We start from the raw sequence: 21,865 nt of genomic DNA on the forward strand, positions 1-21,865 counted from the left end.
ACAATTCACTCCTTGGCCTCTCTTCCCCTGAAGAATGCATCAGATGGCCACTGACACAAGATCTTATCACTGTCACATTTGTGTAGCTGTATCCACATATTGCTTTAGTTTGTGGGCTGGGTCAATCAACCATCAAATTACCAATTCAATAATGTATTAACAGTGAATTTGACTGGGCAGTTCACTTTGCTGTTTTTCTAGATGCTAGACTGTGCCAGTGGCATGAAAACAGTATTTTGGAAGCAAATAGCTTCTAAATAGTGTTACTTATTAGTAAAGCAGGCAATTCTGAGAAAGAAACAGCATTTGGCAGGAGAAACTTTTCATGAGACTGACCAGTAAGAAAAACAAGCCAGAAATCAGTGATTCATCCGTATACTTGGATTTTCTACCTCTCATTTATTCTGTGCCTACTAAAAATTAAGATGTGATTTTGGTTGCTTTCACCCCACTGCTGCACCCTGACTTTTTAAGACTGATATCAGCTTTTGGCCAACTCCTGGCATAGGAGGTGATGTGGCAAACTTCATAAAGAAGTTGTGAGAGAGCAGTAGGAGGCACAGCAAATACACAAAAATGGGAGGGAGAGAAGAAAAACAGAGCTTGGGTTTGACTGCTCCACCATCACAGCCAAGTCAAAGAAGTTGCTGGTTCAAGCCTGGAACAAACTGTTCAAGATAAAGTGGTAAGAGAAGCAGAGGTAGAAAACTGTGCTTGCAGGACAAGTACAGCTCACAGCTTGCTTTCACAGTGCCCAAACCATGTGATATTTTTCCAATGATGAGTTCAAGTAAACCACTAAGTGGTCTGAACAACAACTTCTGTCTTCAGTAGGAGAAAGATTTCACACTCATAGAGCACACGCTGCTGGAATGAGCAGAATGCACAGATCCATATGGCAAGCCTACGGGAAAACTGTGGATTGAGAGAAAACTGGTTTGTGTTAAATAACACTTATTCCAAGTTCACGTAAATAAATTCACTTCAGGCCAAAAAAAAAGCACAATCCAGTCTTAAAACAGAACAAGCATCAATTCATATAACCACACCTTTAACTAAACCAGTTGAAACTTACACATTATGTATGGATGTATTAGAACTACTACTTTGTGGTCCTACAATTAAATCCATACTAATGTCCATCACATGGCTGGTAGGATCTGATAACCACCAAGAGATCCTCTCCAGCACTACTGGTTTGTAGGAACACAGTGATGTTGCAGAGAAAATGGCTTTTTGGGCAAGGGCTGCACACAGATCTCAGAATGAAATCACAGTCACAGCACCTCGATGGCTCAGACCAAAGGTACCAGGTACCAAACACCCCCTGCAGCTGGAAGCCCATGGAGGAAAGCCCCACTGCAGGTATCCAGCCTACTCCTCACTGCTTGAAACTTTTCTGGAGAACTGACACAGTTGGGTCACTTAGAGCCACTGGAGATATAAACAACCCATTACTGAGGATGCATCTCCCCTTCATAGGTGAGTTTCAAACCCTGCACTACATAATGCACAGCAAGTACCTTACATACTTGGAAAGCATTTTGTAAATACAGTACTGTCCTTGACAAGGTCTGTATTATTGTTCTAGCAGGAGAACAGGAAGGAGAATGATTAGAGGTTTTAGTTATCTAGACTAAAAACAACACAACTTTTGCAATTGTAAAAGACACTTATTAACTGAGCACTGAAATCTAGAATTTCATCTACTTTAAAGAGAGACTGAAGCTATTCAAGGTTGGAAAGTTATCTAGCTTAGCCAAGCTTACAGAGAAAAGACAGCACTCCTTAGAATTAAGCTTTGCTAGAAATCCAATGAAAGGGCAATCATATACATGAACCCGCTTATGATATTTCCACACTGCTAACAAACTTCTATTTCAGATGTCTAGGACAAGTCAATTTCCACTCAAGGTTGGAATGACAGAAGCTCTAGTGATCCTCAGGCTGGAGTGTCAACTAGTGTTTACATAGTGTTGTTCACTGGCTATAAGTCCCAAAGTCTTATTTATTCAAGCAAAGTTATTACTCTAAGAACAGATATTAAATGTGTACAACTCTCCTTGGTCCAAAGGATCTATGCCTCTGGAAACCCTGGAGAAAAGGAAATAATCCTTTTTTGAAAGACAATCATTGCTTATGTACATATGCCATAATTCAGGATATTATTTTCCCAGTCTGACTGAAGACTAAAGATTGCCTTATGTTTTCTTTAAAATAGCTCACAGGACCCCAAATTATCTTTGTGGTTGTCTTGCATTAGTCACAAGGTTTGGTGCAAATACTGATGGATAGCTTTCCTGAGAAAATCAAGATGCTTTCTTTGCAAGCTGACCTGGATTATTAACAGCAACCTACCATTAAACCCCTGTGCATTAAACCCCTGCAACTCAGCTGTGGAAAGCTCACAAAAAAAGGCCTCAGCTGGGAGAGGATCTTGCATTTCCACTCTAAGGTTTGGCACTGGATTGCACACCTACTGCTGACATCTTCTTCCCAGCCAGGAGGTCAAACAGATCTTCCAACTCGGGATATTCTGTGATTCATCTTCATCCACCCAGAGAGGGGGAGACAAAGGGCCTTCTCCCATCTGGAATGGGTGATTTGCTTTCCTGCCTCCCCAACTCCAGTCATACCTGCAAACAGTGGCCAAACAGATCTAACAAATGCCACGTAGTCTTAAATCCTTGGGGAGGACAGCTCGTGTCTCAGGCATTAAACACCAGTCTTATTATTTCTGAAGACATGTGAGGGTGTCTTTGGGCTGTGCAAGGCTGTTAGACTCAGCTGTTCTCAAAGCATGACTGCAATGACACTACATGCCAACGTGACTATTTATACACGAATGCCTGGCACGTCATAGGCTCTGGCATTATCAAGATGTTCTTCAGTGCCTGAGACTTGCAGATACGTCCCTTCTCCCCATAATCACTCCCCAACACCTCCACTGCCACCTCACCTTTTTTTATGTAAAAATTCATTTCTTCTGGGAAAAGACACACTGCTCATGAGAAAACAAAGCCTTCCCCTCTGGGAAGGCAACTGAAGAGCTCATTAAAACAGAAGCTGAAGTTATGACTAATTTAAAACCACACATCACCATTACACAATTAAAACAATGAGACTATTAGAAGGCAAAACTTATAACCTGGTGACTGCTCCTGTACACAAGAAGCAAGGTAGGTGAGCAGCTAGGGCTCCCCTGAGGGAAAGGAGGAGCAGGAACTTGAAGGATGCGTGGGCAGCACACCAACAGAGGTCAGAGTAAATTATCCATTGTCAATTCTACAGTAAAATAGATGCTTTATTACAGAGTAGAACAACTGGCTTTGAAATGCAGCTATAGCTGTAAGTGAGTCCATCTTCCAAGACATCTCTGGTGGAGAAGAAAGGGAAAGGAAGAAGTGATTTTCTTAAGCCATTAATCCTTTCAATATCAGGAAACAGGAATTCCTTCACACCACAAAAAAGCAGGCATGGAGGGTAAATTGCTTCCTCTTTTCATGCACAAGAGAGAAGGTCCATAATGAAATCATTGCTGGTTTATCTGTTTTCAAACAAATGGAACTTGCTGGTGTGCATCCTGTCCCTCAGCTCTGTGACAATCTGTAACATGAAAATGCTGGAGCAAAGAGATATTCCCTTTAGTCCTTCAAGTACTTCCTTTTGGGCCAGACCCACAGTGTGAGGCTTTTTGTAATAGTTTTTTCAAAGTTCATACGTATTGATGAATTAATCTGCCATAGTGGGAGACAGTTTGCCATAAGTCATGCTGAGGTGCCAGTGAGACAATGTGCAGTGTTGGTGTAGTGTGAACACCCTGAACAACACCTGCAAAGCATCAATTCAGAGACATACTCCTTTTAACTGCAGACTTTCAGCAAAGCAGAAGAAAACAAGCAAGAACTTTATGTCTGTCCCCTAAGGAGTAAATGCACCAGAGAGCAAGTCAAGTGCCAGCACAAAGGCTGGCAGACAGTTTGGACTCTTTTCTCTGTGGAAAACAGGCCCAACAAAATCAGAAAGGAAACTGAAACCAAGAGCCCTGGGGACATTTAAGGATTCTTTGAAGATATTTCATTAATTAGGCCTTGAGAAAAAAAAAATACTGGTTTGAATTTCTCCAAGTCGCAAGAGGATCCCTGGAGGAACACTGTGGGAATTGCAGAACTACTTGTGGTTTCATCATTGGATTATGTTCCATTAAAACTCCCACTGTTCTGCCTGGTCTGCAGAAATCTGGACAAGATTCAGACAGCTAAACTTAGACGTTCGGTGTCTTTGTGAACGCTCACAAGGTGTCCTATTCACTCTTCAGCTGCTGCTCAAGAAGAGGGTGGATTAACTGTAGGTCATGTGCTAGCCTCACACTAAGGCTCTGGATCCCTCTGGACAGTCATCTTGGAAGGCACCAGTCACACACATCAGGCCATTGGTCTGTGCCCAAACTGCTGGATGCTGCCCAGGCAGCACTTTGGTGCTATGTGCAGTGTAGATGGATTCCTCAGGAGACCCTGCTCCTTCTGCAACATCTCCCACCGTGAGGGTCTGTCCATGCTGCAGGTGGTTTCAGCTCCTTTGCTGAAAGCTGTCTGTGCAGTCTCTCTGCTTCTTCTTTCCCTCCCACAGATGCCCATTTTAACAGCACAGAGAGCTGTTGACCAAGCGTGTGATTCAGTTGGAGCTTCTGCCAACAAGGAAATCGTGATGGCAGCTCGCTTTCTGTGGGTGGAGAGGTCACACCTGCAGCCACCAATGAAGTGGCATGACCAGCTCTTTATTTCTGCCTTCCTGCCTTTCAGTGTCTATATACAAAACATGAATGTTTTGTAAACATACTAATCAAGGATTCTTCTGGGTTTCTTTTTTTCCCCTCCAAGCTGGGGAAGAAGAATGCTTACGAAAGGTGTTTCTATTCTTAAGTTCTGTGTAGAGATTTAGCAAGCAATGATACAAAGATCCAGAGCCAAACACTACACAGCAACCTTGTGTACGTAACTCCCTGTAGACACAAAGCATGATTTGCTTCTCTTTTCCAAGACCCATCTTGCCAAGAACTCAGGAAATTCCTGTAGGACACACAGCTGTGCTTTTCTCTTTGTATTCTTATTGGAAAAACAAAAAAAGTTGGTAAGAGTTTGGATTTTTTTAGATAATAAAAATATGCAAAATGTTTAATGAGAAGAAAGAAAAAACACAATAACTTAAATTATCGAGATCTCTTTCACTTCTCTGTCTACAAAAGCCAAAACCTTGTGCATACTACACCACACACATGGAAATAAGATCCATGTGACACATGGCAGAGATACAATACACTAAAGTTGTCACCTGTCTTATACCTGTCTACCAACCTACTTCCAGGAAGCAAGAAACAGCCCCAGCAGTACATGCTGCTGAGTAAATATTCACAACTTTCTTGCTCTGTGATTTATCATAGCGTGGGGTTTGTTCTTTTGTGGTTTTGGGCTTTTGTTTGCATTTTCTTTTTTAAATTGACCTGCCAGAGGAGTGCTTCCTTCTTTCACATGGAGAAGTTACAAAATTGTGTGACAAAAGCAGAGAAGGTTATACAGTTGCCTGAAACGATGGCAATTAGGAAATATACTGAGCAGAAATTGACTAAAATGAGGCCACAAGACTGATTCAGATCTTTACGGTCAGAAAGACCCAACTTCTGCATTGGTATCTTTGAGAGCATCTCTCAGTGCACAGGAGAAGAGTTGCCCAGGAGAAGGAGGGGAGCACCAGTGCAGCAAGTGCCTGATCCCAGGAGGCCAAAGGCAATGCTGCTCTGTGGCAGGGGCAATAAGCTGCCAGGGGAAGGGAGGAGGGAAGCATCAAGGAAAGGTGCTTTAGGCTAGCTTAGCTAGGTATGTTCAAACTGATGACTGCCATGGCCTGTGTCTGGGTGGAAAAAGCTATTCTGTAAGAGATCCATGTGCAGCAGCACAATGGATCTGAAATTTCTGTCAACACCCTTATTATTGTCTGTTCCTCACCTGTTCGTGGCAGCACCGAACTGCCTTGCATCAGTCATGTCACCAGTCCTGGCTCAATAGTGACAGCCCACTTCACAGTTCTCAAGCTGGAGAACTGCTCAGTTTGACCCAAACCTTCAGTGTTTTTGCTCAGTATGGCAGAGTGCTTGGGAAAGGAAAATTCAGGACATTTGGAGCCTCAGCACAGCAGGGCATCACTCACGTGTGACCTGTACATTGCACCCATGCTAAAATCATCTTGGCACTGTGGGCATGCAGAGATCACAGAATTAGCTCAAGAAGATCTACCAGGGCTGGATAACCTCCAGAACAGCTGTTCTTCAGGAGTTTATCTGGAGAAGCACAGCTGTTTTGCAATGATAGAAGAGCACTAATCCTTAATAGTAATATTCTCAAAATATTTCCCTCTTTTCTAAAAAAAAAAAAAATTAAGTATAATTATTTTCCTAATAAAATTTAAAACCATCATCATAATCTATAATAAAGGTACATGTATTTCTATGACTATAACCATGGTGTATCAATGCAAAGTTTTTTAACTCATTAAAAGGCAAATACTTATCAGATCCAACACAAAATATACATCATAAACAAGAGATTTCTGGATTTCAAGTCAAGCATCATAAATAATACCCCAGGCTGAGTCAGGCATAATTATTACTTGCATATTTCTACACAAAGAAAACATTGGTATTTCCACTTTTCTAAAAGAAGTCCAGTATTGTGCCATTCAGGGAAACCCTGCCTTGCATTACTTTCAGTTTCAGCTGTCCCCAGCACAAACAGGAAATCCTTTTCCTTCATCTGAGCTATTTCTGTCAATGTGAGAAGCAGAGTGGGCAGTGCAAACTCCAGCTGCAGTTTCCCCCGGGTCATGGGTGAAGTGGGGATGTGCCAGGTGGGTGCCTCAAACACACCCGAGTGAGCCAGACCCTCATCCCCAAGGGCTTGGCTCCACATTTCTGCCTGCTTTTACTTATCCCCTGGACACTGCTGGCAGAATTAGGCAATATTGACTCAGAAGTGCCCTATCCTTGAAGGGCTGTGAGAACAGCCAGCCAGCTGTCCTGATCCGAGGGTGATTGTGTCCACAGGGGTGTGATCCCAGCAAGGGTGAGATGAGCAGCAAACAGGGCGCCTTGAGGAAAGCACCGGCAGCTGCTCTCCTGCCTTTGTGCCCAGCTCCAGAAACACCACCGAGGCAAACCCAGCAGCCCTCAGACGCTGGAACTCCCACTGCTTTATCAATCCGTTAGTTTTAATTGCATACTCTGTTTCCATAGGCTGTCTGCAGATTTCACTTTCAGTTTTGTTCACTCTGCACCTAAAAATTTCTCATGCTGCTTAACTTAGATAACACAGAACTTAAAAATAACATAAGGCAGTCTCCTGATTAACAGGACAGCACATCGAATATAATGCACTTAATACAAAAGCATGCTGTGATATTCATTATGTATTTATATATGTATATGTATATTGCATGTTACATAATGTATATACACGATATGTATGTATAGTATATACACACACACAGAGCTTTAGCACATCCCTGTGATATTTACATCACACTTGCCAAAGGCGATGGATTCGCTACAGCAAAACAAAGAGAGCGGACCAAAACAAGATTAGCAGTTGCTTAAACCAAATCATCTCCCTGCCCGGCGTTAATCATTGCTAAGGGCAGTCACTTACCGCGGCGGAGCTCTCTATCAAAGATCGGGGGGGGAAAACACTCGGAAGGGCCGGGAGGAGCCGAACCAGGGCTGGCTGCCGGGCCGGGGCTGGTTTCCGAACCGGGCTGGTTGCCGAACCAGGGCTGGTTACCGGGCCAGGGATTCCCGAGCCGCCCTGCAGCGCGGCCGTGCCCCCGAGCTGTGCCCTCCCGTCACCCGCTGCCCCGGCACGGCCCGCACCTCTCACTCCCGGCTCCACACGCACAGCCCCACCGCTCCGGTGACCCCCGCTGTCCGGAGGGTCTGACAGCCGCGGCCGCGATCCCGATCCCGATCCCGATCCCGATCCCGGTCCCGGTCCCGCACAGCTCACCCGCCGCCGCCGCCGCCGCCCAGAGCCGGGAGAAGCCGGCGCGTCACCGGGAGCGGGCGGGGCCGCGCTGCCCGCCCCGCCCGGGCCTGGAGCCGCAGAGGAGCCGTGGAGGGATGGCTTTCCTCGAGCCGAGGGTTTGACAGCCCCAGCCTGAGGGATGGAGGTGTCCTGTGATCCTGATGGGATCTGCATCCTCCCCACATCCCGTGATGGCGTCCCCTGGAGTGAGTCGGGCTCTTGGGTGTTTACAGCCTGTGATGCCTCAGCCGGAGGCGCCGCTTGCGCCTCGTGGGATCGCACCCTAAGGACGCGTCGTGCTCAGACTGAAAAAGTCCAGGTTTACTGGGAGTTTTTAAGAAGCATTTTAGTTAAGAAGAAATTAAAGTTATCCCTGCAATTTTACAATAAATGACTGGACGCAGGAGTTAATGCTGTGCTCTAGTTGATAAGGTGATGATAGGTCAAAGGTTGAATTTTATTATCTTCGGGATATTTTCCAACCTAAATGATCCTGTTGTTCTGTGATTGATCCAATTAACTAGTTTTTAAAAGATGAATAAAGTATCTCCTGAAAGTTTATTCTTGGCTTTACTTGGTTTCTCAGGAAATCAGTGTTCTAGTAATTTTGTTTCCTCACTGACTAGGTGTTAAAATTCCAAGAGGAGGGTAAAATACATGATTAATGTTCTGTGCCATCACCTGGAGATTTTCTTCGTAATAGCGATTATGTCACAACCCTGAAACCTTGGATTCCTGGGTTTTGGAATCTGTCTTCTGAGAAAGAGCTTGACAAGCTGGGGGAAATAGTCTATCTGTGACAGCTCTTGTCTCTTGCTGTTAAGGCTTTTCTTTCCTGATGAAATTTGTTTAAGAGTAATAAATGAAAGAGCCTTGGAAAATATCCACTGATGAGGGTGGAAGGAAAAGAGTTAATTTTCTGTTGCAATAAGAAGGAGTAAGGGTTTCTGCTTCTGAAGAGCTTGAATGATCTTTGCTTATCTCAGTACTGATAAGAATCCTCAGAAAATCTGAGCAACTTCTCCTATTTTGAAAAAGAAAAATAAGTTTAGTACCATTATACATACTTATTTAATTTCTAGGTACTGAAAAGGCTATAATTTTTATTAGCTTTTTTTTTTTTTTTTCTGTACTGTGGACTAACTTTTTTCATAATACATCAAAATATGAAGCAAGTTCTAGGATAAAAATTCTCAAAGAAAATAGTTAATAATTTGTCTTGAGTACTCCAAAACTTTTTATCTGATAAGAGCTCTTAATCAAAACGCTGCAGAGACAGGTAGAGATCAAGATGAACAACTATTGGAACACAGTAACAGGGTACAGAGAATTACAGGGATGTTACATGAAGCGTCTGCATCAGTTTTTTCCACAAAATATCTGGCAAGGGTGGTTCACCATCACTGGCAGTGGACACCCCATGTGAGTGTAGATAGGGCTCCAAATGTCACTTGTCCTGTAGTTCCAAATTTTGTGGTAGGATGGTGGAAACACCTAAAGGCTGAAAATCACCTTTTTTGCTATTGCTGTCAGATGTTGTGCTGAGTGGTGGCTCTGAGCAACCACCCTGTCCAAAAAAAGATTCACAAAGGATGGCCAGAATAGGAAAAGACTGAAATGAAAGAATGAGACTAACATAATTAAATAGCCCTCTGTGGGATTGTCAGTATAAACTCATTTTCACAAATCAATTTTTTCTTATATTCTAGCATTCAAAAATTAATATCAGTATGATTTATAAACCTTCATTATCTCTGCATAAATGTGAAATAGTGCTACCTATAAGCCACACAATTTGCCACCAAAAAAAAATTGTAATTAGCTATAGTCAAATTAGAGATTTGACAATAGGGACTATAAAGCCAATTGTTCTTAATGGAATAAAGAACAATTATGACAGGGCACATTTTTTTTTTTCTTTTGGCCTGTTCAAACTTCCAAACTGTTTATTTGTAGGATTTCAGTCCTTCATTCATTTTCCAGACATTTTTTTATTCTCTCCCACTTCAGTGCTGTACTGAATAATCACCTTTCATAAGGCTATGGTGCACAGATATATTTCAGGAGAGAATGGTAAATGAAAGACCTTACTAAGATGATTGTGACAAGCAGCAGAATGAAGATGTGAATGATGACCCTACAGAATTTTTCTCCCTTCCTATTTTTATAGGAAAGCTTGCATCAGGAGGGCCATATGCCAATCATCATAATATTCACATTTTCTGTTCTGAAGTGAAAGATCTCTTCTTGATGGATTTCCTCACAGGGCTGGGTTTCTCTTTCCATAACCTAGTTTGGTCAGTGTACCCAGTTTTTGTTAGCATGGACAAAATTTTCCTAATCTAAGCCACCTTCATTATGTTTATTTTATGTTCTTCTCTCCATTTATTCATGGATGATGAGGGCTGTACACTCCAACTGCTTTTCCTCCTTGCTTTTGCCAGAAAAGCAGGCTCTCTGCCTTGATCTATATAAAGCTGTCTCATGGAAGAATTCAGAGGGACCAGTTGGTTATTGCTCAGAGCATCTACCAACAGACCTACTGAAGTGGAAACAGCTTTCAGCTCAACAGCAAACTTCAAGATTATTACAGCTGATCAGGAAAGATGAAGGAGAAAAACAACAAAAGGACTGGAAAAAGGAGATTGATTTCCTAGGAAAGAGACACAAATCATGGTGAGGGGGAGTTTTCTAAAACTGGTGTTGTCAATTTAGTTCTATTGACAGATGAAAATTTTTATCAAGGAAATTCCTGTGCGTTCTTGTGAAGTCCTCAAGATATTTTTATCCAGTTTCCTTCTGCCAGTAGCACTGTGTCCTGTCATGATGTCCAAGTGTTTCTCAGGGTGCAGCTGGAATGGGTGATGGGGCCTGCTGCTGGCATTGGCTGACCTGCTGGTTCCAGGGGACTTCTTTCCCTACTCCAAGAACTTGCCTCTCAATGCTATGATAAACTCCCTGTGCTTCAGGGAGTTATCAAATCTATGTAAAGTATTTTTTCCACATTTCAACAACAAAAAGAAGCGGGAATTTTATTACTTTATTCCACAACATCTCTTTCTTAAAATTTCCACAGGAAAAATATTTTATTCTGCTATGTTTCCATCAGTTTGATATATTTCAAATTAAATCTGACACAGATATGACCCTCCATTTATTCATAAGCGTAAACTTAAGTGCACATTCATCTACACTGACATTTTTGTTTTAGGTGCGGTATGTATTTTTTGGACCAAATCTCTGGTTACCCTTCCTTCCTGGTCTTTGGTTCATTTTGTGGAGCAGCCCCAAAAGACACAGGAAGAAATGTATGAAACATAACAAAAAGCTGCATTCCAACCACTGATGGAGCTAGCCTGGAATAAATCTTCCAGAGCACACAGAAAAAGAAGGTTACAACTTCCACGTAAACTGGTTTGTATTGAGGAGCTTTTCCTGCTGGAATCCTGCTGCTTGCTAACATAGACCTAGCCAAAGTCACAGAGGGATTACAATGCTGGTTGTGTTACCCCATGTTTATAATACCTCAATTATTTAATTCAAGATGAATAAATTTCTGCATCCAGAGAACGTCACAGTACTGCATCCTGACTGCTTGATCATATAATGAAAAATTCCAGATGAAAAGGAAGGTTCTTAAATTGCAAAATACACTGCTTCAAACTAAATAACTAGAGTTAAAGAACAAAGAAATGTGGGATATTATGAACACAAATTAAAGTATTATTTTTAAGACTTTCCCATCATTTCCTTTTCACGGCTGAAGAGGAGGAAATCACACAGCTTTAGGCTGCAGTGGGATTCTTAGACATTACTCTTAGAAAGCATTAATAAAAAATGAGAGGAGTTGTGTCAATGGTGGCAGTTCTGAAAAATGCTTGGTAAACATGCTCAGTGTTTTCATCTCATGGAAGGTGTAAGGATTAAGAAAAGAGTGAGATGAGCAAAAGAAGGAACTCTGCAAACATTTCCCCTTACTGGTTTGTTTCTGTGGTGGAAAACAACTGTCCCTCAACTATAGTGTCATGTTTGGCAAGGAGGGATTTCTTTGTAGCTTATTTTCAATAAAGCATGAAATCAGCACATTTTTCAGTGTCTTGCTACTACTTTGTATCCATTTTCCAAGTATGTGTGGCAATAAGCAGTTGAACAAATTTAAATACTCCCACTTGCAAACAGGATGTTCCCTCATGCATCTTGGGCAAATGTTCTCCTATCTAAACTGCTGAAAGAATGGAACTCTTGGCTTTAGTTTGTCCAATTAGATGACCATGGCTAAGGAAGGACTTTTGGTTAGAATAAACAAGTTGGACATTTTAGTGCAATGAGTTCAGCAGCTTTAGACTTGTTTTTGCAATTACTGTGCTCTCAAATTCACCAGTATCTGCTAAATTGCAGTCTCAAAAGTGCCGGCCTTAGAAGCACAAAGTCTGCCCAAGCAAAATTGGGTCAGACTGTGGCAGGGAGAGGATTATTTGGATTTGCATGTAATATGTAAAAGGACTGTTTATTTTGTTTCACTTTTTTCATTTTTTACCAATAATTAATTCCAGTTTAACATACTATATCTGATCTGAAGGCAAGGTCTAATGCAAGGCCTTGGTGTTTTTAGTGTGAAGAAGAAAATTATCATATGACAAGAAAAGGATTATTAATGAAATTCCTTTTCCATCTTTTCAACTTGAGCTGAAGCCAAGAGCCTTATTAAAAACTGAAAACCATCAGAAAGAGCTATGGTTCATTGCCACACACTTGGTTTTGCATAGCGTTGTCTAGTCAACCTGCTGGACTTGCATACTCTGCAAGGAAAAAAATAAACAAGGATGAAAGAAACATTAATACTTTTAAAGGGACTCCTCCTTTACATGTTTGGTAAGAGCAGAGTAATACAGATTTTCTTTTCATTTTTCTCTCCTGTAGTTGTTTCTTACAAGTTTTTTCCTTCCTTTCTTTCTAGGCGATTTTTATTCTGCTTAGTTTCATTTCTCAAAGTCAGGTTTAATAAAGTGGCATAGAGCCACTGTTTATTTGCATGAATACACCAGACTGACCATTTAAAATAAACATCAAAGTTGAATTCTAAAGTAACAAAAGATACAGAGCCCTAAAATTTGGCTTGATAATTGTGGCTATTTCAGAGAAGGTTATAATAGTCTAAAGCAGTGCTTGATTGGGAGAGTCTCATACGCTGGCTTTCAATCTGCAGTTTCCTATTGGATGCAGTTTCTTATTGTGCTAGTTTCTTGCAGAATGTGAGACCAGAACAATCTTGTTCTTGAAGGGGACTCCAAGTAGGTGGGGTTTTTCCATCTTTCCTATCTTCCCTTTCTATTTGTGTCCCTTTCTACAGCATCCAGGGCACAAAAGCCAAGCAGCTGGCTGCCCTATTTTCCCTGCTTATACAACGTAATTAGATGTTTGTAGTCCAGGCAGATGCAAATATCTCCTTCACACCATTCAGATTGCCCAGGATTTAATTGGTCCTCTAAAAGCACCTGTGCCCCCAGGTCCAGAGCAGCAGCCGAAGGCAATTCTATACCTCAAGTGGGAGATGTCTGGGTCAGACTGGCTATAAAATGGTAGCTTTTTATAAAGTTTCCAGAAGCTTGGCTTTGAGCTGCCATTTTGTTAGCACAGAAAATATGCATGTCATATAAAAGGCAGAGCCTATGTGGATGACTGTGTAGTGCCCACTGTTGTCCTGATACATTCATAAAAAGAGGTAGAATAAGAAGAGGCTTCTGATATTTTCAGTCCAAACACTCTCAGTTGGTATAATTCTTTCTGTTTTTCCTTTTGACAAAAAGAAATCAGCAATAAATTATCATGTGCCATTTATTCCATATCAGGAAAAAGTAAAATAAAACTTCAAAAATTAGCCATTCTTCATAGACTTTAGATGGAGCTCTGCTTTAAGCAGGTTGTATTTGTGTATTTCCAAATGAGCATCTATTTCCTTTGGCAGATTACCCCACAGTTCTCACCACACTCCTGAATCCTTGGAAACTTGCTTCTTTTGCTGATGGGACCCCAAACCTGAGGGGCAAGTGGGTCTCACCTGGTGAGGAGGGTGAGACTCCTGCAGCTGACTTCTAGGCAGTGTCTGTGCAATGGCTTGGTGAGGTAAATTTTTGTTCCCCTCAGGCAGAAGGAAGTTGGAGTACCAGCAATGGGAACCAGGTGTGACAATAAAGAGGCTGGGAGGAATTAGTAATTTTTAAAGGTATTTGGATTTATTGTTTTTGTCTGAGATTAGCACGGATGGGAGGGGTCAAGTTAGTGGTGAATATTTGAAGGCAAGCTGAAGCCAGGTGGATACCAATGGAGTTAGAAGATTCAGAGCAGCAGAGATGCAACTAGGAGAAGGAGGCTTGGAAACAAGAAGGTTTACAGTGTCTGGCAGTGGTCAGGGTACTGGGCAACAGATTGCTTTTCCAAAGACATCCTAACATCCTAGTCACACCCAGAGCAAGCCTCTCCCATCGGTGCTTTGACAGCAAAGTCTCAGGGCTTACACCCCTGCTGAAGATGTGGCAGCCAAACAAGTCACTGTGCACCAATGACTTCTGTTGGTTCATGGAATCTCATTAGCAGGAAACAATAGAGGTTTAAGCTAAAGGCTGTCCCCTTGCTTTCCCAGTGCTCTGAGATGCTGCCTGTGGATGGATCTCTCCAGGCTGAGGAACGATGCTTGCTCCAATGGTGGACTCCTCCTGCCATTTCCCCTGCCTTGGCCATGTGGTTACATGCTGGTTTGTGCTCCTGTAGAAGCCATTTAAGGTGGTTTTTTTTGCCAGAATAAATATACTGGTACAGTTCCTAGTATTAATGTGCTAAGTTGATTTAAAACTATGTTGCCTCAGTGTAACTTAGTCTCTTCCTCAGCCCAGGAATAAGCATATACCCTCCAAATGCCAATTTGATGAACTCTTTGACAAGAGTTTATTATTTTAGGAAAACCTGCATAATTAAACTAAGATTCCCATAGGCAACCTGTACCTACAGCATTTTGACATGTCAATGGCTGTCACTTTTAGTTATATCAATACCTCATTGCTGCAAATAAATTTTACAAGAACATGTGTGTCTTGGTTTGAAAAGACAGGTGTCTGCTAAGGAAGGCAGGAGCCTCCCTCAAAATAGAAAATGTAAACACCCTCCCTCCAAATTATTACTATTTTGAAATTAAGGAACTCTCAGGCAAAGATATGGGAATAGGAATAGCAACTCTTTACTTGGAAAATTAAAATAAAATGCAGCAGTACAAAAACACTGACAGAGTCAGAATACAGTCTGACACCCTGTCAGTCAGGGTGTTGGTAGCAGGCCAGTTAAATTGTGGCAAAGAAGATGGGCAAGCAAAACTATCAGTTGTTCAGAATCACCTTTTGTGTTTTAGAATGTTTTGCTTCATTCTTTTAATAGAAAGTCGGATGCATCAGATGCCTCCTGCTGCCTGGCACATGAGACAGGTTTGGCCATCCCTGTTTCCCACATATTCTGTTCCTTTCAGAAGAGTGTATCCATTGTCTTAAGGTTATTACAGTGAAGGAAAGATGCTACTTATTCGAGACTCAGTCTAAAATCTACATGGAATAAACAGTCACATTTGTGTAGTATTTGAACTTACAATTACACCGTATGCACTAGTATATTTGAAAGAGCTTCTTGATTGCCTGAGAAACACCTGCAATGCCATTTGCAGCCAAAGAAACATGTTGTAGGGTATGAGTAGTGCTGGGCTATTGTTGCTTCTTTGCAGTTGGCAGCCTGGGCTTTGTGAGATGAAATGTGTGAGTTGCAGCAGTAGCTCAGCACCACAATTCAGCAGCTTCTGACCATTACCTCATCATGAATCCATGTGGTCTGTTGTTCCATTTCCTTCATTTTGTACATTTACAGTGCAGGAGTAGTGCACTTTGGATTGATCCATGTAAAGTGGTTACTGGGAAACAATCTGAAGTGCAGAATTGAGAGCCCAGAAGCTGTGGTGTACCAGTTCCTAAAGAAGATGCTCTTGTTTTCCATGATGGATGCTTTTGTTTGCTTTTAACACAGCTCACTTCTCATGGTCAGCTAAACCACACAAATGCATACTTAGGGCAAAAAAAAAAAAAATGTCCCCATGGAAAGCTGTTGCAGAGCAGATACTCTGTGGTGGTTATTCTTAGCTCTTTCCTGTGTAGACAAGTCCTGGATGTAGATCATTGCTTTGTCTGCCCTTAATGTTCTTGTGTGAGGCTTTTAAATTATATTACATGGCCAAAAAAAAGCTAATGCCAAGACCTGTCTGAAACATGTCACTTAACTAGATATAGCTTTAGGCATTTGATTGTCTTTAATTTCTACCTGTGGCTTGATTTCCTCTTTCTGACTCCAAATTTCAAAACATTTGAGGTTTTTTTTCAAATACCTTGTAAATTACCAATGTTGGATAATAACATAATATGAGAAGAGTGGTTCTTAGTTAAATTTTTACAAAAGTCTTTAGTCTGACCTTCAGATTTGTTGACATTGCACTATTCCTAGAGAGATTTTTAATGCCTCCTGTCTCATCTCAGTTTGGGATGTGGGACTCCAGTATGCACTTGCTGTGATTTCATGTAATTATTTCCATGCTGTACTGCACTGCATTCTCTCAGTTCATTAGCACAGTTAAGCAAGAAACCAGAAGCAGTTTTGCAATAATTTATTTATTTTCCCAGAAAGTTTTTGTATTACTAAGCCAAACCAAAACAAAATAATAAAGAAGCATTTTGCCCTTGCGAATGGAGAGCATGGTAGTTGGGCTTGCTGCTGCTGTTACAGAGATTATACTCTGATTACAGAAAAATTGTGCAATATCTGGGGAACAGAGAGAAGAACTGAGATTTCAAGGGACTACATAAGCAGCTCTTTACCTGTAGCACTCACCTGCCTTTGCTGAGTATGTATTCATTCATATCTGCAATATATCTTTAGGCCTTGATACACTGACCTCCCCTCAGACCAGCCTTAGCAGCTATAGAGTTAATTTATCACTAAGTACAGGAAAGTGGCATGTAAATTTCTAGTGAGACTCTGCCAAATTGTCTTTATAATGATATGTGGCTGGGTCAGACACAAAAAGATGAGGTTGGATCTGGTTTTCTGCTTATTCAAAATGGACACAAACAGCAGGCTGTCTGTGGCCATTCTAATTGAGCAGCTTCAGATGGCAAGGAATATGAAGGATGATAAGCAAGAGAAGGATGTTGAATCTCAGTTTTGGTTGAAATATCTGAACCTCATTTCTCCACTAAGAGAGATTATCTCTTAAGATTGTAACTGTTCTTGTCATCTACTTCTGTGCCAATGTCTTTAAGGACATACCTTGTCCTCTGCTAATTCAAGCTTTGGTATTGCCTTAAACTTTAATTTTGCTTCTTCAAAGCACTATCAAATAAATTTGTCTCTTTTTTTATAAATGCAGCATTGCTTATTTTGAGAGAAGTTTATATCCGTCATGGGAAAGAGTGAAGGAATAGGAATCAAGCCTGTGATGGCTTTAGTGTTACAGATTTCTTGCAGTTGTGTAAGAAAAGAAAAAGCTCTGTGTCTTTTGTTTTTACATAACATCCCCAGTATATACTCAATCATTCTGTCTATATGGGCAAAATGCTCTCATTTATTTTCACTGTTCTTCTTCAGGTGCTTTTCTGCATCCTCAGCCTTGCAGGTCAGCTCTGTGAGTAGAGTCCAGCATTTGTATGTTGTAGGATGTGAGTGGTGCTACTGCAAAAGGAACAGGAATATTTTGGTAGATGCTGCTCCAAGGGCCGTTTCAGCACTACAGTTTTATTGGAAAAATGGCAATTTATCAATGCATAATCTTTAAACCAATTTGAAATATTTGTATTTTGCAGAGGCAGCACTTCAGCTGTTGAGACGTTTCCCAAATCTCTGTTTATCACCATTTGCTCTGGTTCTCCTGTTGCCCTTGGACATTTGCACAGGCAAGCTGCACATCTCTGTGTACAGCTGGTGTGCACTCCTCCATATCTGCTCTCTCCTGCCACTCCACACCTGTCCTGGATGGAGTAAAACAACTTCTGCCTCCTGCCCAAATGTTCAACAAGGTCATTTGTAAGCCAGTGAAGCAAATAGTAAGTCTTATATTTAGGACATCACACCACCACCAGTGTGACATGCAGCCATGAAATCACAAGCCAGAAGGCAACCATGACTCCCTCAAACTCAGCTTGGAAAGCTGTTATTTTTCATCAGAATTGTTGGTAGCTTAAAATAACCCTTTACAATGTCTTTGGTCAGGGATTTTAATCCATGCCATTTTACATACCTTTTGAATTTTTGTTTAATATTTAGTTTGTCATTCATCCTAAAAATGCATTTACAAACTTCAGCATGGATCTTACATATCTGCCATGAGACAAAGAAAATCAAAACTTCATTATTCAAGCCTTGACCCGTACTTAAGCAGTTAATATCGAAGACTTATGTTACTATCTCTATTCCCCTGGTTCACTTACTTCCCTCTAAATGATCACAACATCCTCTTAATGGAGGCACTAATCTTCATGACAGGAGCTCTGACTGCTGATCTACTGGCAGCAAATAGATTGGTCACTAGCAAGCAATGAGCATAATTAGATTCCTGGATGAGATGTCAATACCTAAAACCATCTTGAGGGAAGTCACCATTCGTCTCTGAAATTCTTTGGCCACTGTTTGCCATTCCATTCTTGGGACTAGCACATCCTGAGTGGACCTTCACAAGGAGATGACCCTATAGGAGCAGCTGCTTTCATGGTTCCCCTTTTCCATATGTTATATTGCAGTGGCATAGAATCATAGAATCACAGAATGGTCTGGAAGGGACCCTAAGGATCACCTGATCCACCTCCCCTGCCATGAGCAGGGACACTTTCCATGAGACCATGTTGCTCAAAGCCCCATCTTCCAACTCTTTGAAGTCATCCACCAAGATCAGGGCCAATATGGCTGAAGAGCAGTCCATTATTAGTGTCTGTCAGAAAGATGGTGCATCATCTGGTATTTTGAATATGGCACCCAGAACGCTATCAGCACATTTACTCTGGAGCACTGAACATGGAAAAGGGGTATATTGTTGGTTTGACCCCAATCCTTAGTATTCTGATAGGTTGTAAAACACCTTACATAGGGCAGACAAAAGGTATTTCATTGCAGAATAGCACACAGGCTATTAATTCTCTGCAGTTTCATGGGGAAACCCAAACATCACCTTTGTGAAAGGGGAAGAACAGACTGCAGCAATCTGCTGTTGAAACACAACAGCTTAGGGCCCCTTTAGCCATGAAACTCATGGAAGAGTCAACAGCAGGATGGCACAAGGATGGCTGAATGCCAGCAAGACCATGACACCGTTCACACCATGCACAGCCAGGTGTTGTCACAGGTGCCTGTGGCTCCCAATCATCTCCTGCAGGCAGTGCAGGCACGGCCACTCCACCTGCTGGGGGCTGGCAGGGCTGGGTGCAGGCAGCAGCGTGACTCCCAGGCTGGAGTGCCATCTGCTGAATCACCACCACTGCTACCCCGGCACTTTGGTCATCCAGAAGGTGAAATAAAAGCAGCAACACCTTTATTTAAGATATGTCTTATATCTAACCACATGTTTAAATGCTTAAACCTAGTAGTTTTGTTCTCCATTGCCCCTCTAGGAGTAAAATCAGTTATAAGGCAACAAAAAAAAAAAAAAAGATTTAACTAGGTTCTTTTCTAAATTGAGGGGATAACATACATTTTCTAAGCAGTGATGTGCAGAATACTGAGACACACCACCTGTACATCTGTGACAGTTTAGTGAAACAGCAAAATTTCAATGAGAAGCACACAAATTCTTCTATTTATCTAAGAACTACCAGGTATGATTCTGTAAAAGCAAAAGTTTTAAGCACTTCCACCTGGATCATGAATACAATGGCTATTAACACTGTCAGGACACAAGCATTTCTCAGGTGACTGGAGGTGTGCTGCCTGCACACTGTTTCACCTGGCTTTTGTTCAACAGAAATGTTGTGTCCTGTCCAGGGTTCTTGTGGTGCATGGTGATTGAAGGAGTAAATAGGTTTTCAGTTCCTCACCATCCCAATATATTTAGTACAAAGAGCATTTGGTGGTTTTGGGAAAGCCAAAGCCACAATTCATTGCCTGCCTTTTGATTGGTAATTTAACAGGTGGAGTAAAGAAGTTCAAGCAGCCTTTGAATTGCAGACAGTGGAAGAATGAAATGCATTTAGCAGCCTTCTGTTGTCCAACTTGTGTGAACATATTGGCTCCTGTATAGTAGCCTCCATTACTGTATTTATCTTGATTGGTGACATTCTCTTGGCTTCTTTTGAAACAGATTGTCCACATATCTTGGTTTGAGAGACAGATGTCTGCTAAGGAAGGGAGGAGGCTCCCTTGAAATGGCAGATGTAAACTCCTTCTCTCTGAATTATAATAATTTTGAAATTAAAGGGCTCTCAGGTAAAGATATGGGAATAGGAATAACAGTTCTTTTTTAGTATGTGTAAATATTAAAAAAACCCAACAAACAAACAAACCAGCCCTAACTAACTAAAGAAACAAACTACAAGTTCATAGGAAAATTAAAATAAAATGCAGTAATACAAAAACACTGACAGAGTCAGAATACAACCTGACACTTTGTCTGTCAGGATGTTGATAGTAGTTTGATTAAATGGTGGCTGCAGCCCTCTTGGAGTGACAGATGTGCTTTCATTGAAGCAGTGGTCCTGTAGAAGGGTGTAGGGCTTTTTTTTTCTTTTTTCTTTTTTCTGTTTTTTTTTTTTTAGGTTTAATGATGATGTAGAAGGGTCTGGTTTTCCTCTGGGAATCCAGTGGGAAAAGGGTGATGTTTTAAATTTTAGATTTTATTTAGGTCGGGAATGCTTGGCTCCTCCCCCTGGGTGGAGCATTTTATATTGGGATGATGTAATTTTATTAGCTATGTAGTGGGACTTAATTAACAAAATACACCTTTTTGGAGGAAGGATAGGTTGTGGAAAGATAAAGAACACTGTCCCACGTGGTTTTAAGGGATGAGCCATTAATAGATAATATCCCTCCCTGGAGATAAAGATTCCCTACTTGGTTTTAGTAGATGGTGATAGAAATCATACTGTTGGTTATATTTTGCATTGTAACTTAAGACACCACAAAAATGAGAGATATTTTTAGCATGCTGGCCATTGCATGTGCACACTAAGGAGAAATTGTTACTGCCTATGGGACAACAAAAGACAATACAAGTCAATATTGTGGTGGTAAGTGTTATTGTTCTCTGTAGCTGAGATCTGCTTTAATGTATTTCTCAGTATTTTCCTGTTTTATTTGTGTTTTACTGTAGTTATCTAGTTTAAACTAGCTTTTGGTTGTCATTACAGGAAGAGAAGATCTGACTTTCTAACATCATTTATGGAGTACTTGAAAATTTGTAACTTAGTCTATTAGAGCTGACATCGCTGAGAATTATATTAAAAATCAAAATTCATAATTCCTAATTTCTCAAGAAAGCAAGTGCTCTTTATTCACCTTTGCATACATCTCAGATATATCTTTGTAGTATCTCTTGCCTTAAATTTCTTCATCCAGAGAGTTGCACTGACCTATTTCTTTGTCGGATTTTACACTGCAGTGAGAGAAAGGGGGGAGTTGCCAAATATAAAATCCTGATTTCAGAGAAATGCATTTATACTAGAAAATCAACCATGCTGTGACATGTCAAAATCAAGAAATATTTAGCAGCAACATCCAAAACTGTAGATTAA

At 41.2% G+C, this 21,865-nt stretch overlaps 1 protein-coding gene across 4 annotated transcripts in view; it reads right to left on the minus strand.

The window, feature by feature from the left end:
- Positions 1 to 8,156, minus strand: part of SNX10 (sorting nexin 10) — a 43,327-nt gene extending 35,171 nt beyond the window's left edge. Inside the window, exon 1 of one of the 4 annotated variants that reach the window (XM_079302363.1) lies at positions 8,052 to 8,156. The gene's annotated coding sequence lies outside the window, so the exon portion shown is untranslated. Of the gene's footprint in view, positions 1 to 2,636; positions 2,820 to 7,697; positions 7,811 to 8,051 lie in introns of those variants that run through there. The other 3 variants (XM_079302365.1, XM_079302362.1, XM_079302364.1) reach the window with 3 other exon arrangements.
- Positions 8,157 to 21,865: the final 13,709 nt, after the last annotated feature.

Source organism: Erithacus rubecula (assembly GCF_903797595.1).
Source record: "Erithacus rubecula genome assembly, chromosome: 3".
Lineage (NCBI taxonomy): Eukaryota > Metazoa > Chordata > Aves > Passeriformes > Muscicapidae > Erithacus > Erithacus rubecula.